The following is a 19963-nucleotide window of genomic DNA, read 5'->3' on the forward strand; positions in this document are numbered from 1 at the left end:
GCAGCGCCTAACACCTAGTCGGTGTCGCTGTCAGCGGCCATATCAGGACCTCCATCTGGATCCTCCTCGAGATCTTCCTCAGTCTGGTCCATCAGCTCCTCATAAGAAATTTCCCCGTCGCCGAGTTCTTCATTAGCCACTTCCTCCACTGGCAGGTTCTCAGCTACAACTACACCAAAGTCCTACAACCTAGTAGTTTTGCAAGGTCTTTACAAAATGTATCAACAAGACCCTCACAGCATAACCTAATCTAAGTTATCCATCATCATATCCAGCTCTATGTCGGTATCCTCATCAGACTGCTCGGGATCCTCCTCTGGCTCTACTGAAGACTTCTGTCATGTACTGCGTACATTGCCAAATGGCACACCAATGTCGTCATTCGTACTCAAAGTGGCAAGGAATTCTCATCGTTAAAGGGTCTACAGAAAATTGATTCTAGGCGAAGGGATCATGGCTAGTTTTTCTATCACAGGGTCACCTATCTCAGGTATACGACCATAACCTACAATTTATAGAATTGAGGTGAATAAAAAGAAAACAACACACTAAAGGAAGAAACAGTACTTACAGTGAGTGCTGGTCTATCTTTGCAAAATGTACATGTGGGTTGTATACAGAACCGGCTCAACTCGAGCTCTGATACCAACTGTAACGACCCGGATTTTCAAGACTCGATAATGCGGAAATATAAATGTTTTCATTTAACAAAATGTCTCAAAAACCCGTATAAAAAAAAAAAAAAAAATTAAAAAGTCGTATGGCCATACTTAACATTTAGTTTCAACATATTTTATAAAGAGTAGAGTGAGCCTAGTTTAGGAAAATTACACAACATTTCCAAAAATAAAACGGCTTCCCAAAAGGTCAGTCCACATGTACATTTGCAAGGAAGACTCCAGCGCTCACTGCTCTGCCTTGCCCTTGCTCTTACCTACAACATGAAACAACTAGGTAAGCGAAAATGCTTAGTAAGATCAACTTTCAAACAAAGCAGATAGAGAAATAGGGATCCGGACCCATCCGGACCCTACACAATCAATTTCAAGAACGCTAAAGCGTCCTAGCAAACTTATGGTCATGCCTGATAACCAAGGATAAATTAATTCATATCTAGATAAAAATCCCAGAACAAGCAGATATATTATATCACAACTATATCTTATCAACAATTATATCCCTGCACTCAGAAAATCCCAGAGCAAGCAGATATATTATATCACAACATAATTCGAGACCAACGCTCGACAATTTCTAACAATTCATGCGTAACGCGCCCTCCAACATAATTGCTAATCTGTAAAAGAGAACCGAGTCTCCACACTAAGATCTAGCCAATAAATATTTTCATCAAGGGTAACTATCGTGTTACCTAGGGCATCGCTACTTATCCAAGAGCGTAATCCAATTTACACGGTTTTACGGAGACTTCTATGTTAATCAGTGGTGCTGGTGAGCAGCTGCCCCTAGGGTGTTCAACCTCACTCTATCTTGGCAACCCCTAGTATCTCTAGGCACTCTCACGGAATGGCCAATATTCACGGCTGCAATCCGGGAATAACTTATCAGAGCACTTGCTCGGATTCTAACCGTCCAATGATTAAGTAAGCATGAGGGCCCCTAGGTCCCATTTATCTTGGCGCCCCTAGGTTTAACCAGCTTATCCTCATCTCATGGCCACTCGTCGTGGTAATGAACCGGACATAAATAAATCAAGCAGTGTGACGGGGATCAACCGTCTAGGATATGACGGACTTCTACCGTTCATATTTTCTAAATCAGCACTCACTAGACTAACGTCTCTAAGAAACTTTCTATGACAGCCTATACATGTGCATGTATCCCTATACTAACATACAAGACAATAATCATTTCATGTTGCAGCCATACAATATAAGTTGACTTACTTGGAGTCCTTAGCGCTCAGCAAGTTTTCACCCTCCAACGTTCAGTCCAGTTACGCTTAGCCAATACTGTAGTTATCCATACAGTATACTCGGATTAATTATGGCACTCATAATTCATTATTATTATTTTGGGCAGTTTGGTCATTTTAATAAAAGTCATTTGTAAGGTCTCGATACTTAGGCTCGGGTATCACAATGGTATTTCCCACAATCCTTATTTGGTTTTAAACTTATTAAGGAAAGTTATACAAAATATTCGAGACTAAACCTTAAGTCTCGGGGAGACCTATCCTAAGGTCTCGATACTTAGGCTCGGGTATCACAATGGTATTTCCCACAATCCGCTAAAAATCTTATTCTTTCCAGGTATCGCTATTAACCCGCACTTTCGACTAGTCGGTTAAAATATGTAAGATTTTAGCCGGTATTATATCCAGAAAATACAAATAAATTCCTTAATTATTTTTAAAGAAAATAAACTCTTTAAATTTTCCTTTTATTTTTCTTAAGGTTTTAATATCTAAAAACCGTTTTAAGAAAATTGCCTAATTTGTCTTAATTAGGAAAACCGTTATAAATTTCTCATCTTGACTAATTAATTTTCCAAAAGCAATTAATCAATTTTACTTACTAGGAAAATAATTTATTTAATTATTTTTCTCAAAATATAGGGTTTTAATCCCTCTTTTAATTTATTAACTATTAATAAATTAAATCTCTTATTTTTAGAAAGAATAAAAACTCTTTAATAAAAATAATTCATTTAAACTCAAAGGGTAAATTTTAGTGAAAATATGATTTCAAGACTTACCATTTTATATCTTGAAATAAACAAAATTTTACTTTTTACCTTATGTTCCAAAATCTCATTTTTACACTAAGTGTGAAAAACCTATTTTTCACGTTTTTAACTACATACTTCGTTAGTTCATAACTTGAAATTTACTTACCCAATTGTTACCAAAATTTTCCAATTCCATTTTTGTTATGCCATTTAGGTCTTTGAAAAATCTTAGGTCAAAATGAGCATTTTTGATTGGTGAAATCATTTTCCAACAATGAGGTAAAAATGACATTATTTTCAAGTCCTTATTTTTTCCAAACTTTGACAGTTAATAAATTTCAAACCGTTCAATATTTTCTTACCAAATTTTACAGTGGAATAATAGGTTATGCAAGTAATATGTCCACAAAATTTTAGAAAAAACTGGGTTCATTTCACCTATACAGTGGCTGTCCAAACTTGGTTCCAAAAATAAGAATACGAAAAAACAGTTTTTTACCTAATCTTTGAAATAGCATAACTTACTCATTTCTAAACATTTTTTTGTGTTTCAAAAGCTCAATTTTATGTACTCAATCTCAACAACATCACAGTACAATTTAATTTTACAAAAACAATATACAGTGGCTGCTTGACCCCTTGGAAGTCACAGCTCAAAACATGTTTTGTTTTAGGGTATCCTACAAAACCCTTGGGGGTTTTGGTTCCCATTTTCAAAAATCAATACTCATGCATCATAAAAATTATTAAACAACTACCATAACCTTATTACATCATCAACAAGAAACTCTAAGCATTAGATATACAAAATAATGCTTAAAACTAAAAACCCTACAACAAAATCATCAAAAGTAAACTTTTTACCTCTTTGGTGTTCTTGCTTAAGGTTTGGACCTTCCTATAAGCTTTGACTCCTTTAAAACCTTTCAAAAACCCTAACAAACTTCCCCCAACAACATAGTCAATTAGCTATTTGAAACTCTATGCTTAAAACTTTACAAAAGTCTAGATTAATGAAACTTTACCTTAGGGAAAACCCTTCCTAGACCAAGACTTAGCTTCCAAGTTTCTTTGGTGTTCTTGGGGTTGCAAATGGAGAGAACACTTGAGAGAGTCTTCAAAAATCAGATGAGAGTGAATGAGGGAGGGAGAGTGGTCGGATTTGGGGGTTAGAATGGCTCACACAACTCTTCAAAATATCACAAAACACTTGAGTGCTTTTCTACCCACTTGCCCACTTGACTTCTTAATTAAATGGGATTTGAATTTTATAAAATTGGGTTCACACCACTCTAAAATAGCACATGGCCAGCCACCATTTTCCATATATGTGACCATTAATTTTTTTTATTTATTTTTTATTTTTTTATAAAGGTTAATAAGGGTTTATAAGAAGAAAAGTCCAAATTGGCTTTTGACACCTTTTTCACTCTTATTAAGTTTTAATCACCAAACTTAACATTAATTAATTAAATTAAATGTCTCTCACATTTAATTTAATTAATCACATAATAAAATTTAACTTAATGTCCATTCATGGAATAAAATTCCCCATTTCGGCAAAATTAGGCATTTAACACAAAATGCCCTAAAATTTCCATTTTCTTTTAGGTTTATTATTTTTTACCATACTTTAACTTTTATGAATGTATTTTATGCCCAAAATATAATTTTCATGATTTTTCGTTTTATTTTCCGAGATTTTTACCCGATCAGGGTTTTTGTGTCGGTCCAGGACCGAAAGTCTTATCTTGACTTCTAAAATCACAAAATTCATATTTTGGCTAGCAATAACTCATGGAATACTTACAAACAAAATATAATATTATTTAAAATAATATTCTTAACCCGGGGGAAAAATCCCGACCCGAGTCGTTTAAAGGTACCCAAAAACGTAGGACGTTACACGGAGTACCCGGGGCAGTAAGTTGTGATAAAATCTCAAGTTCAGTAAAATGATCTTGGAACTGCATATCCAAATATTCTCCACCCGTATCAGATCGCAAGATCTTTAATGTTTTACCTAATTGGTTCTGAGCCATAGACAGGAATTCCTGAAACTTTGAAAATGTTTCTGATTTCATATGCATTAGGTAAAGACATGAGTATCTAGAGTAATCGTTAATAAAAGTGACGGAATACTCAAAACCACCCCTGGCTTGTACATTCAAAGGTCCACAAACATCTAAATGAATAAGTCCAAGTGGTTCCTTGGCCCTATCACCCTTTGCGGAGAATGGATGCTTGGTCTGTTTGCCTTCTAGAAAAGATTCACAGACAAGTAATTCACCTAAGGTGAGTTCCCTCAAAGGTTCATCCTTTGTAAGTCTTTGAATTCTATCATAGCCATTGTAACCTAGTCTCAAATGCCATAAATACGCCATGTTATCGTTATCGGTCTTTTGACGTTTATTGGTACTAGGTTTAGCTATTTTGAATAAATCATTGTTAAGAGTGAGGGGTTCGTTAGGTCACAGAATATAAAGTCTTTTTTCTAAACATGCAATACAAAATGTGATCCATAGAAAGAAATAGATATATTAAAACTTGTGAAAGTCATAAATAATTATTCTAATTGCAACATGGAAACTGAAATTAAATTTCTACTAAAATTCAGAATAAAAAATACATCTTTCAAAATTAAATATTTATTTCCAAACTTCAAGCGAGTTCTTCCTCTAGCTTGGACCATAATGAACGCTTTGTTCCCAACTCTAAGCTTTAAGCCGCCTTCATCCACTTCCTCCCACGATTCAAGAAGTTGTAAAGAGTTACAAATATAGTTAGTAGATCCAGAATCAATAATCCAAATGGATTTATCATTCTCTAAAACACATGTTTCAAAGATATATGAACTATAATCATTACCTTTGTTTTTCGCTGTTAGAAACTTAGGGCAATCCTAATTTCAATGCCCTTTATCTTTGCAGTGAAAACACTTACCTTTACCATTATTGTTTTTCTTTTCTTTCCCTTAGGCGTCTGTGCACTTGGTTGTGCACTCGTCTTTGCAGTCTTGGGGTTGGTATTTTGTCCATCTATCCTCTTGTTTCCAGCTTTCGAAGATGAATCTTGGTTTGCTTCAGCCTTAGCTGGATCAGGAGCAACACTAGTCTTATTTTCTCCTCCCTTACTTGGTCCACCGATGATAGACTCGAAAGTCTGAAGTTTGTTCATGAGTAGCGTCAGACCATAGTTGAGTTATTCATCACATAGTTTATGGTGAACGATAGGAAAGTTGGAGAAAGATTGTTTAGGATTAAGCCGGCTTGAGTCTCCTCATCTATAATTACTCCATGCAGGTCAACTTCCTAAAAGTAGTTGGTCATCTTGATCAGGTGATCACGAACGTGCTGAGACAGTGCCATTCGAGCATTTGCATATTTCTTGGTGGCCTCAAAATAATTATGCACAGACTTTGCATCAAACATGTCTTGGACCTGATCCATGATTTCGTAGGTCGTCTCGACATTCTCCATCTTTGTCTTCAGAGTGTCAACCATACTAGTCAACATGTAGCACCGTGCCTTGTTATTAGTCACTTGCCAATGCTCATATTTGTCTCTAACAGTCTTGGTAGCTCCTTTAGCTGGAACTTCCGAGGATTCCTTAGTAATGACGAACTTGGCGTTGTCACTAATCAACACTATGTTGATATTCTACTTCCACTTAAGGAAGTTTTCTCCAGTGAGTTTCTCCATAGAAAGTTGAGAAAGGATGAAAGTGAACACAGCCATACATAAAACTACATATTATCAATAAAATAGAAATCAATCACAATTGCTCAATAAAACTTCTATTCACTCTAATTGCAAGAAATAGCACAACATATACCATAAATATGTAAGATATGGAAAAAATACCAAAATAATCATATATTTATTTCGTTAGGTTTTTAACTAATCTATGATATTGTTGTCCCGGTTGGCGAGAGTAAAAAAATATGATTAGTTAAATAGAGTTGTAAACTCATTAATAATGGACACCATTATTAACAACCTAATATTCGATCAAAATAAGAAAACAAAATCTCTTATTTTATGAGCCTGACCCACGGTTTCAATAATCAATAGATTTAGTCTTAGTAGTCACTGTAGGGGTGAGTCGAGTAGAATTTGACGTATAGTTATCTATCTTTCGAATTCTAACCTTGTCAAAATAACTAATGAACACCTTTAGTAGGGGGACGAGTCAAAGTGTCTTGAGGCCCCATTAAGTTATTGACCTTGTTAAACTAAAGGTGGAGATCAAGTATTAATTCTTAAGGTAAGCTCATTATTAATTAAGAAATAATATTTTTATTATTATTAATTTTTCAAAATTAGTGACTGTGGTTCTCCAAAAATTATAAAATTAAAATTTTAAAATCAAAGTCCTATAATTTTCTATTAATTCTAAAGTGTCACATTGAAACAAATTCAATTAAATTAGAATTAATTTGTTGCTAATCAATATTTAAGTTAAACTATTATAACTATCATATACAATTAAGTCAAACTCAAGCAAATAGGTCATAACAATTGGGCTTGTATGGAGGAGGGCTAGGTCCAGTATGTCATTCCCACTACTAATGCCCCCATACTTCCATACAAGGTCCAAAAGACAGGAATTTAAACATTCGTTTTATTAATTGTTATTAATTGATTCGACTCACTATAGTCATGCAAATCAAATTGACATTCACAAGTGGAACCACTCACAAGAGATGAATTTAAATTTTACATTTTCTAATGGGCCCAAATAAAATCTATCATTTTATGAATGATTTATTTAGCAAAATCTATATATTAAGCAAACATATTGTTCACTGTATGCATCTAAGCCCAATTGCAAAAATACCACATATAGTGCAACACAGACATGTTATGATTGGATGGGCCTAATCATGTTACTATATGAGCAATTCTATGAATTTATGCAAAAATACCACAATTTATTTTTTAGAATTTATCCAAAAATTCGAATTAATTAAATTTTTGCAATAATAAATAAGTCAATTTAAATGAAATTTATCAACAATTAACAAAAGTTAATTTAAATTTCATTTATCAGCAATCAACTTAGTTTATGTCATTTTTAAAAATATTAATTTAATTTAAATAGGATTTATCAACAATTAACCAAAGTTAATTTAAATCTCATTTATTAAAAAAAATATTTTATTAATTGGTTTGATAAATGTGATATTTTTAAAAATTTAACCAGTTATAATATTTTTAAAACACATATTATATGTTGTTTTTGAAAAAATATCTTAAACAGTTAAACAAATTCAAATATCTATAAAAATATTTACTCAAAAACAAATTTTAATTTAAAATATTTAAATATTAAAATCCATTTAATAATTAGATATTATTATTTTCAAATAAAAGATTTCAAAAATATCTTTAATATTTGATAACTTAATTCTAATATTTTAATATATATTAAAATTAATTAGTTAACTTATTTTTAAATTTTAATTTGAATCTTTTAGAAAATATCTATTTTTTAAACGATCAAACAACGAAAATATCGTATTTCAAAAAAGATAATTTTAAATAATAGAAAACATCTGATATTTTTGTATTAACCCAATAAAAAATACATTCAAAATTCAAATTTTAAGAAAAAATTTATCACAGGCCGCGGCCAATGAAAGTTGGTGGCTGCAACCACGGGACTTTTCTAGGAAAAAATCGTGTGCAGGCCGCGGCCAAGGGTTTATGGTGGCTGCGGCCACTAGCGTCAAATACCCAGGCCATGGCCACAACCTCAAAAAAAAATTCAAAAATTTTTTGTGTAATTTTTCAACTCAAAACCGTTTTCTAAAGAATTTTTACCATGTTTCACATCAAATAAAACATTTATAAACATTATTTGCAAAGAAAACACAATAAAATAACCCAAAATTGCTAATAATCACATAAGAATCAATATGCTTCATAAAAACATGAAATCCATCCAATTACTCAACACATCAAATAATTCAATTTTTACCATGTTCATGCATGAAAATAAAGATTACCAAAGACTCTGAGGCCAGTTGTTGGGAAAAACCTATATAGGATCTTAATTATTTTCATGTAAATCATATATTAAACACATTAATATAAGACAACCCAGAACATGTTTCTACAATTAAATTTAAACAGAGATAATGATAAGAACGCTTACATTATATGCAGCAGAATGTATTAGTCATTCCTTCAGTTTCTCTATCCCTTGAATCCTTTCTGTCGTAGGGTATCACCAAGAAACTAAACCGTTCTTCAATTTTCTTCACAACCTTCCAAATTATCATTAGAGTCACCTAGGCTAGAGTGGGAAATTCTCAACACATGAGATAGAAACAAATAGAAGAAAAATAGAAGAGAATATTGAGGCATATAAAAGGACTTATGTTGTAGAGAGAATCTAAAACCTAGAGCATCAAGAATATATCTTTTGATCTTCTCAAAACAAGTCTTTCCAAAATTTGATTTCTGCTCTCACTTAGCATTCATTTTATAGGCTCAATTAGGTCATTTATTTTAATTAAAAACTCAATAAAATAATAGATAATATCTGCCATTAGGTCGAAATTATCATGGACTTTAGGCCTGTGAGAATTTTCATTTAATTATAAGCTCATTGGTCTTAAAATGAAGACCTATATTATTTTCTATAGATTTAATTAATTAATTAATTTAATTAATTAAATACTTTATCAAATTAATTATTTATAATTTGAACCTTGATTTAAACTTATTTATTAATTTAGATATCAATTTATCTTAATTAATAAATCTATCATAATTTCTCTTTTCTTCTCAAATTACACAACTCTGTGAAACTATCCAAAATTGACCTAGTCAACTTTGATAATTCTAATTGATAATTAAATCAATTAATTGAGACTATCTAGATGATTTCATCCAAGGTACAATGGGGACCATGGGCCTATGAAATCAAGCTCCAATAAGTTATCATAAATTTAACAAATAAATTTACAAACTTATTAATTCCTCGTGACTCCACTAAAGACTCAAAATTGCACTCTTGAATTCATAGAACGTTCAATAAGCAATATAAATACGTTTTTAATTATCCATTGTTACAACCATAATTGTCACTCAATCCTCTATAGACTGTCTACAATGAGATGGGACTAAAATACTATTTTACCCCTCATTGTATTTTATCCTTAAAATACTTAGTTCTTTGTAAATGATATTTCAGGAAACTAATATTAATTACTAAAATGAGATCTCTATCATTTAGCACCTTGAACCAAACTAAAAGTGTAATGCCTCAACTTTCCTAATAAGTTTTAGGACCTTGATTAGGAGGCCGGGAGGGCCATAATTGATATATTATGCCATTAAATAATTATATGCATGTTTATGTGAATTATATTATAATATGATGATAAATGCATGCATATGGGTCCATTTTTAATTATAAGGGCATTTTGGTAATTTGGCTCGTTGAGGGCGTAATTGTGTATTTTCATGCATGTGGGTGAATTATGAATAATACCACATTATATGTGGATTTGTTCGAGCCATTCAGCATGAGACGATCATGGAATGCAAGTTTTCGATCTAGTCATAACGGGGTTAATCTCGGGGCTCGGGGTGAGTCTCGGGGTGATTTGAGGATTAGAACATTGCTGGGAATTAAAGGGTAATGGGATATAATTTATTAGCATTTGAGAATATTGGAAGTATTGGGAATTTGAGGGTGTTAATTATAATTAACGAGATAGGCGGGAAATGACGATTTTGCCCTTGGGGCTGTTAAGAAAGTAAATATGACCTAGGGGCATTTTGGTCTTTTGACCTTAAGATATATATCATCCATAGGAAGATGTAAGAAGCTTAAGCAAAAACAAATCAGCTGGTTTCTTCTCTTGTTCATCTTCTCCTTCAACTTCCCTTTGAATTTTTGAAGTTCCATTTGAGGATTCAAGCTAGGGAATCAAACCTTGAGGGTTTAGGATTGTGTTCAGCCATTGAAGAGGGTTTAATCTTGAGCTTGAGGTAAGATTCAGCCATGAAATTTCTGGTTTTTACTCTGTTTTGAAGTTAGTTTTGAGTTAGAACTTTTGATTATAGAATTGAGTAATTGGTGTGGTTTTTGGTGGTTCAAAGCTTGGGTTTTGTTGTTGGAATGTTGATTGTGTTGTGGTGATGCTTGGCTTGGATTTGGAGATGTTTGGGTAAGTTTTGGAAGGAATAAAAGAGGGGAAAATGAGGTATTGATGGGAGAAAACAGGGGTTTTTGGCTGATGGGGAGGCAATGCCGCGCGCTTGGGAGGCAATTCCGCGGCATAGGGTGCAGGAGCTTGAGGCTATGCCTCTTTTTGGGAGGCGGGCCGCGGCATGGTGAATGTAGGGCTGCGGCCCTTAAGAGCATTTTTGTCCATAAATGTGTTTTGGTCATGGGAACTCAAACCTTAGGCCTCGGGATCGTTCCTACTACCCAGTTTAGTGGGCTTTCATGTCCCGGAGGCTAGGTCTTGGTCCGGGAACCTTTTATTGATTTATTTTACTGATGGAATCCCATATTTGGTTATGACTAGGTGACTGCTAAGGGATTAAAGGATCGATTGTTCTCAAGGGTCGTTCATTTGTTATTTCTCGCTTGAACCAGAGGTAAGAAAACTGCACCCAGTATGTGATGCACGAGAAACATGTGGTTAGGGCATGCCATGAATGTTGAATATGAGATTAATCGGAGCTTGAGTCTCTGTGTTTGTGCATGATCTTAATTATGCTAGTAATTGTTAAGTAAGCATGCTGAATGCCCTACATTTGGATATTTGACATATGATATATGCCTGGGAGCATTGCTTACTTGTGTGTGGCACTGACTTACTAGTCAGAATCGTCAATGGTGTCAAAACTGACTGTGAAGCTGTGACTTACTAATTAAGTTCAACAATAGTACTGAGCACTGGTCGTGTGTTATTGACCTAAGAGTCAGGAGCGGCATAAGCGTCATGAACACAGAGCTGATAAAAGATTAGATCTAATCGACATCTGCATTGGATGACTCATCATGAGCATTAATGCCGGACCGACCTCAAGTTTGATGAAAACTCAAAGCGCTTGTCTAGTCTAAAGGCTAGTTACTTAGAGCCAGAGTCGGAAAGACTAAGGTGACCTACACGTCACATGGCTAGGAGGGTATGGGACCTCAGAGATTGACTTACTAGTCATCTGACCTAGATTAACTTACTAGTCATCTGACCGGGATTGACTTACTAGTCATCTAAATGGGATTGACTTACTAGTCATCTGACCGGGATTGACTTACTAGTCATCTGACCGAGATTGACTTACTAGTCATCTACCTCAGAGTGAGAGACTTACTAGTCATCTACTCAAAGCACGGGACTCCACAAACATTTATTTGTACCTGCTTGCATGCGTGATTAAGGCTATTATTGCTAGGCATGCACATTATGATTTGATGACATGTTATTATTGTTCATGAGCATATTGAGTTTTCTTGCTGGGCTTCGGCTCACGGGTGCTATGTGGTGCAGGTAAAGGAAAAAGAAAGCTAGACCATCCTTGAGTTGGAGAACTTAGGTGACGATGTGTACATATGCGGCTGCTCAACCGCCACGGTCGTGGGTTTAAAGAGGAACTAAGGTTAAACCCTATTTTTGCCGCTTAAATGGGCTGGTTGTAAATATTTTCTTGTAATTAACCTTTAAATTATATTTTTGGGATCCCAATGTACATCGTTTACGTTTTGGTGAAACGTTATATCTTAACCACAATTTTTTACCCTATACCTCTAATCATACTTAGTTACACGATTATGGCCAAATAACTCGATTAGCGAGTTTAGCACTATTTAAAATGCACACTGTAACGGTCCCTGGATTTTAGGGCGTTACAACTTGGTATCAGAGCAAGCCAAGGTTAAGGGTTCTTGAAGACAAGCTGGGCATGTACACTCGTCAATGAAGATAGCTTCACTCGGGGAATGGTAACTATTTTTGTAGTTATGTGTTTAACTACTTAAATAGAATGTTAATGCTTTACCTGCATATTGTATTAGGGAGCATGAGATTCTGATAGAGCCTGGCTCTTGACTAATAATGTGATTATATGATTACCTACTCCGTGATTATATAAATATGATATTTTCATGCTGGAGTTAGAGGCATGGTAGGTATGTTGGAAGACTAGGGATTATGATTGATGAATAAATGCCACGGGCAACGTTTTTAGCACTGCAGTGGTTTGTGAATGTAGTGTGGTAAGATTGTTCCTGTGGGGGAAAGCTCTTGATATGCTCATCATGTTTAATGGATCAAGTTATTGACTGCAGATTCAATCAGCAGGTATGTATCCAAGGCAGATATTGAGGCCTGATGGTGGTTATACAAAGGCTGGGAGTTTCAACCAGGGGTTGAGTTCTTCATTTTCCCCTCAGAATTTCCAACAGGTGCTTACAAATGTGCAATTAAGATTGCAGATACAGGAGGAAGAGATCAGGTGTTTGAAGCAACAGCGGAACCTGTCGGGGAACACCTCTTCCTTTGTTGTGCCAGAAGTGGCACCAGTTTTGGCTCAGCCTTGGGTTGAGAGCAGATGGGAATTTCTCTGTGGAAGATTCCAGGAGTATTACCCTCTAGTCTTTGAGGGAGGCCGAGATCCATTTAGAGCTAAGCAATGGATGGGCATGATCAGTTCCATTCTCGATGGTATGGGGCTGGTAGGTCACGATAGGGTGATCTGTGTGGCATATGTACAGCGGGATGATGCCTGGACGTGGTGGGAAGTAGTATCCCAGACACGAGATACAGTTATGATGGACTGGAAAGAATTTAGACAGCTGTTTAATGAAAGGTATTACCATGATGCAGCCTAGACAACTAAGATGAATGAGTTTGTGAATCTCGTTCAGGGAAATGCAACAATAACCGAGTATGTCAATAAATTTTATGGGTTGGCCAAGTTCGCTGTTGACATGGTACCCACAGAAGCAGCTCGAAAGAAAAATTTTATTCAGGTGTTGAATCCCAGAATAGCTCAGGGCATTAGAGTTGCACCAATGCATGAAATCTCTACCTACGCTCAGGTGGTAGGGAAGGCTCTTGCTATTGAGAGTGCAGGAAATCAGATTGGGCAGGAGAATGCTGGAGAGCATGGAGCTCAAGCAGTGATGCCTCCATTTATTTGACCAAGCAAGAAGAAGGAGTGGAGGACCCGTCCAGTATGTGCTCGGTGCACTAGGTGTCATCTGGGAGAATGCCGAGCAAAGGCATGTTTCTTATGTGACATGGTTGGGCATTTCAAGAAAGATTGCCCAAGGCTAGAAAGGATGAGGAAAAGGGGATGGACAACTCGACTCCAGCTCGAGAGTTTGTTCCGATGCAGTCAAAGACTGAGACTAGTTCCTTGGGGATGGAAGGTCAGCTTTCTAGTTCTTATTTGGTATTGTACTGACTGGTTTTGGTGCCATGTTGTTTCTTTGTTTGTTGCATATAGAGAAGCATAAAGATGATATGCAGATCACATGGTTATGTTATGATGGGAATGCGATACTGTATTGGTGATTTAAGAGATGAGTTAGGTTATGATGAAAATGAATCATCAGTGATTTTGATAAAGCTGGTTATGACCAGCTTGGTACGATTTAGGATATGGATTGGTTAAGTAAGTATGGGGAAATGCTAGATTGCAAGGAAACGATAGTGTTGATGCGGTTCTTCGGCAACAGATAATTAATAGAATAAAGAGTGGGATTAGTGTTAAATAATGAACTGTAATAGATGAATGATCTCAAAGTAAAATGATAACACGAATACTGTTTTAGGTGGTTCAATGGTTAAAATCCTTCTAGTCCACCAGCCAATATTATTACTATCTCTCTGATATTCTTTACAGGGTATTTCTTTACAAAATAAAATCCAACCCCTTGCAACTCCCAGGGTCTCCATATTTATAGGGAGAAGGCACCTGGGGGTTGGCAAGGAAGGTCATCCAGTGACCTTCTTACCCATCATGTCACTTCTATGACATTCATGATTAATTCCTAAAACCTGACAATGAAGTGTGGTCTAATCAATAGGTAAGGGGGATAATGGGTCGCACGGCCCAACCCAGTCATGGGTGCTTGAACACGCACGTTTATGCTGCGTGTCCGAGAATTCAGGGATGGATCAGACACGTGATGTCTGATATATGCACGTTTACATTGCGTGGTTGACTTTATAAGGGGTCAGAGGTGCCAACTCAAGCTCACGCCTCAAGCTTAATGTACTCTTAGCCCGTGATGTCCATACTCCTGACCCGACTCCTTAGTAATCTCATTAGGTCTTTGGTTACCTTGAGCTAGAGAGGTAGGACCTAACAATAGCAACTCCGGGTACGTGGCATCCATGTGGCTGAGATAATTATGCCCTTTCTCAGCTCGCTAATAGCCCGTGGATATTTCGGGCGTACATTTTCTCCCCAAGCCCCTGCTTGTGGCATATGACGTCACCTGGGGCCATAGTGGGGGGTTTTTAGGCTTCTTTGTGGACTCTTCACATTTCTCCCATTACGCTGGTATCGAATACGTGGAGCATCGTGGTTGGTGACGGTCCGTCTTCCGAGAACCGCATTAAATGGCCTAGCCTATATTCGGCCGTCGTTTCGTCTTTCGAGTAGTGATCCTCGTATCCTACATCAAGGTGATCCAACGACCCTCCTCCTTTGGCCTTTTACGTATATAAAAGGGGTGGCCACCTTTCACATGGGCTACCCGTTCATTTGAAAATTTTCTCATTTTCTCATCTTCTTCCTTTTCAGTCTCAAAACCCTATCTTTCTTCCAGTCACTGTTCCCAGCGTTCCAGAGATTCAGGCACGAGAGCTCCTTTGAGACTTCGGCACCAGCAATCCCAGCAGGATTCCAACCCAGACGACCCTTTCAGTCTCATCATAGCAAAACATTTCTGTAAGTCCTTTGTTTGTGCATGTTTTAAATGTTTTCCTTCACTGTTGCTTAGGTAAATTGTCTCTGTAATAGCATGCAGTATGTTGCTGGTTTTTTGTTGGTATGATACGCATAGGTTTTTATCCTAGGGGCATCGACCGTAGGAAAAACCATTTAGGAGCATGACTCATAGGGTACACTTTCTGGGGAGATTTTCTGGGTAAAAATTTTGTGTGCCTGTTTGGAATAACCAGTTCTTAGGGTACAAAAACCGGGTAGCTTAGGGGACACGCTTCATAGGCGGTTTTGCACTGTTTGCCTACTGAAACTTTCCTTCCAAGGCAAACTTTTACTCTGACCCTCCTGACACACGGATTCCGAGTAATCGGGGATCCTTTGGGAGCACAGGCGCGTGTTCATAGAACCGCGTGGTCTCACTCTCCACGGGCTGAGATTACCTCAGCCCGTGTAAAGGAAACACTTCGCGCTAGATTCTTTCTTATGCTTAGGTCGCCCTTTCTAAATTTTCTTCTTTTGTTCGTTAGGCGACTAGATGGTACCAAAGAAGAGCGCACCCAAGAAGACTGCTGGCAGCTCGTCTTCCCAGCAAACCAACAAGGGAAATGAGGTGGTCACGGATTCCTCGATCCCCGCCTTCGGTCCAGCCGTGGAGAAGGAGGTCGAGGTGGGGCCCGATGCTTTCTTTGAGACCGAGAGGATTGCCTCGAAGGTCACCACCCAGGGGAAAGTGAATAAAATCTTCCTTTCCCATAACATTGAGATAGGGAGGGGCGCCCTAGATGCCCGATCTCCCCTTGAAGGTGAGCGGAGCTGCGCGCCGCTCGATGAGGAGTACGCCGCTTGGAGTGACGAGCACCTTAAGGCTGGGGCCTTCCTTCCGCTGGATCAGTACTTCGCAGATTTTTTAAATTACGTGAGGTTGGCTCCCTTCCAGCTTCCCCCTAACTCATATCGTCTGTTAGCGGGATTGAAGTATCTATTCCTGAAGCAGGAATGGGAGGTCCCCACGCCGGCGGACATCCTTTATTTCTTCTGCCTCAAAGCTAGCTCTGAGCAGCGGGGGCGAGGCGACAGGTTCTATTACCTGACCCGTTTACCAAATTCGGCTGCGGTCATCGAGCTGCCCAGCCACCCCAACGACTTTAAGGACCAGTTTTTTATGTCCAAGGGGTTTCGCAACTGCGAACACCATTACTTCAACCGCCCTCATAAGTACCTTCTACTCTCAGCTCCTTAGTTGATTGTTGATTAGCTTCTTTTATTCATTCCTGACTTAAAAACTACCATGCAGCCATTTTTGCGAGGATGGTCAAGTCAGTGACCCTTGGGGGTCAATATGAGACCTTGGCAGGGCTCCCCCCAAGTGAAAAGGATTATCGCCAGCTCATGTCCGACGAGACGATGCTGGCGTGTAAGTTAATCTCTCCGAGCCAGACTCTGGCCTTGAGGAGACCGCGGAGCCTCCCTCCTGCTCGCGAGATGGCGCCCATCCCCGAGGAGGAGGCCGCGGGCGAGGATGAGGATGAGGTGCCCCTTGTGCGACGGAAGCGAGCTCTGGAGGTCGCCCAAGAAGTAAACGTGGAGAGGGCCCAGTCCAGGGCAGCAGCCGGCCCCTCCGGCCAAGGTAATCCTTATCTGTTTAGGGATTTAGATAGGGCCACCGCAGACCTTCGGCTTGCTAGGTTCAATCCCAGCCAGCCCATTCATCGCCATCGAAATGACCCAGACCGCGACATAACCCTACTCCAATGCGTCGACCAGCTCATGCTGGGTTATGACATGAGCCGCCCTAAGGGTACTATAGTTGTAGATAATACCCTAGCCTTTAGGTCGGCCTTTTTCGAGGAGTACGGGACCAATCTTCGATCGTGGCCCTCCCTCCGGAGGGTGTAGTAGCTCCGGGTCTTAGGCAGTACGTAGAAGAGTCTAGTCCTGAGGCAGATTCGGACCCAAAGCCTTTTCTAGCCCGTGAAGTCGTTATCTTAGACTCCCCCGCCGAAGCTGCGGGGCCGGGGGTCGTGACCATAGATTCCTCCTCTAGCTCGAAGGGTAGGACCCCTTTTAATACACACTTAAGATCTGCTTTTTTTTCTTTTGTTGTTTTGCACAAATATTTTTAGATGTATATTAATGCTTTGCTATCTTTGCTTCAACAGAGGAGATGTCTTAGCCCGGGAACAATGATTTGCGAGCCATGTTCCCTGGAGGCAACCCTTCCTCCGGGGCTTCCGGGCCCATGGTGAAAAAGCTTTGGATGGCGAAGAAATCCATCGGGACTACCTCCAAGTCTCCTGCAAAGGGATAAACCAAGCCCCGGCTGCTCAGGAGAAAGTGCCTCCACCCCCTCCGGCAATGGAGAAGATGCCCCCACCTCCTCCGCGAGCTCCCGTCTCTATTTGGGAACCGGAGGTGCCCACTGGGACCTTGTCGACTACAACCCCCGAGGTGCACATTCCGGTCAACCCCCAGGCCTCAGAGAAAATCCCCGATGTCTTCAGGGGGACGATCTACGAGAGTGCGACCTACATGGTGGACCATTGTTACAATGCCTCTGCGAGGGATCTGCGGGAAATTGAGACAAGGAGCCCTGAGAACGAAATGGAGTCTTCGTTGGGGATGACTCTCATGGAAGGTTGGCCTTGCCATTGGTACTCCTTGTTTGTATGCATCATTTTTTTTTCTAAGGCAGTTGCCTTATTATCTTTTGGTCTTGCAGGGTGCTTTAGCCCTCCACCAGAGCATATCTTGGTCTAAGTCCAGGATCGAAGAGATTAGGGGCGAGCACCAGGCTACTCTGCTCGCCCTCGCGACGGCTCAACAATAGGAAAGGGATGCCAAGGCAGCCCTGGCAACTGCGTGAACCGAGCTGGAGGCATTTTGGACCAAGCTGCAGGAGACCGAGGCCACCAAGGCCACCCTAGCTGCTGCGAAGACTGAGTTCGAGGAGGCCAGGGCTACTCGGGCCGCACTGGACGCCGTGAAGGTTGAGGCCGAGGAGGCCAAGGCCGCCCTGGCGGCGAAGAGGGTAGCTTCCAGCTCCTCCATGGAGGCTATGCTGTACCACTGTTGGGTTTTCAACCCAGATGGTGACTTCTCCTTTCTGGGGCTGGACGCGTGGGAATCCTTCCTGGAGAAGTTCAAAGCTTACCTTTAGCAAGAGGCACCCTCTGAGACTGGGGAAATTTCCACTGCCGCCGAGCAGGATGGCGAGGGGGTGACCTCATCAGAGCGGCCTGGTGGGGCATAGGACTTCTCTCCTTTTCTTTTTATCATTTACATTTTTTTTGTAACTTTATGTGATGAGGTTTTCTAACCTCAAGACAATTGATTTCTTCAACCTTATTTAAATTGACTTACATATTTTTGCCTCGATCTTACGGTTATTTCTCCTTCATGCCTTTGGTAAAAATCTTAGTTTTTGTTGGTGTTGTGATTGGCACCTTATGCTTTTCTAGGGAAAAAAAATGCTAATCAATTTTGAACCAACTTCTAAGACAAGTCCTGGTTGTATCCAGGACATTAATTTAAAAACTTAGTTCGTGTTAATTTTTTATCGATATCTTGTGTTTTTTAAGAAAAACATCGATCAATCAATTTTGAACTAACTTCTAAGTTTTTGGACCTGGTTGAATCCAGGACATTAATTTGAAAACTTAGTTCGCGTTAATTTTTTATCTATATCTCGTGTTTTTTAAGAAAAACATCAATCAATCAATTTTGAACTAACTTCTAAGTTTTTGGACCTGGTTGAATCCAAGACATTAATTTGAAAACTTAGTTCGCGTTAATCCTTTATTAATATCTCGTGCTTTTTAAGAAAAATATCGATCAATCAATTTGAATTAACTTCTAAGTTTTTTAGGACGACCTGGTTATATCCAGGATACAACTTAGTTCGCGTTAATCCTTTATCGATATCTCGTGCTTTTTAAGAAAAACACCGATCAATCGATTTGAATTAACTTCTAAATTTTTTAGGACGACCTGGTTATATCCAGGACATATGCCCCCCAAGTAATTAGGAAAGGGCCTTTCATTGTTACTTGACATTACACCCACAAACATACACAATAATGAAGAAAGATTTAATTCTCATTACTTAATAAATAAAAGATGGCCTTTCTGATTAAGCCTTACAAAGGTATCATTGATAATATTTCTTCAAATGGATAGCGTTCCAAGTTCGTGGGACTGCTTCTCCATTAAGTTGAGCTAACTTGTAGGTTCCTTCCTTTATGACCTCGGTTATTTGATATGGCCCTTCCCAGTTCGGTCCCAATACTCCGTCTTTGGGATCTTTACTGGCTAAGAAGACTCTTCTGAGGACCAGGTCACCAATGCTA

At 38.6% G+C, this 19963-nt stretch overlaps 1 long non-coding RNA gene across 2 annotated transcripts; it reads right to left on the reverse strand.

Moving 5' to 3' along the window:
- Positions 1-572: 572 nt before the first annotated feature.
- Positions 573-4180, reverse strand: LOC133784074 (uncharacterized). 2 transcript variants are annotated; one of them, XR_009871112.1, is made up of 3 exons: positions 3717-4180; positions 3556-3634; positions 573-934 (listed from the first exon to the last, which is right to left on the reverse strand). It is a non-coding gene; the product is annotated as an uncharacterized LOC133784074 (long non-coding RNA). The 2 variants fall into 2 exon arrangements; XR_009871111.1 differs by lacking the exon at positions 573-934 and adding an exon at positions 1757-1973.
- Between the last annotated feature and the right edge of the window lie 15783 nt (positions 4181-19963).

Source organism: Humulus lupulus, chromosome 6 (genome assembly GCF_963169125.1).
Source record: "Humulus lupulus chromosome 6, drHumLupu1.1, whole genome shotgun sequence".
NCBI lineage: Eukaryota > Viridiplantae > Streptophyta > Magnoliopsida > Rosales > Cannabaceae > Humulus > Humulus lupulus.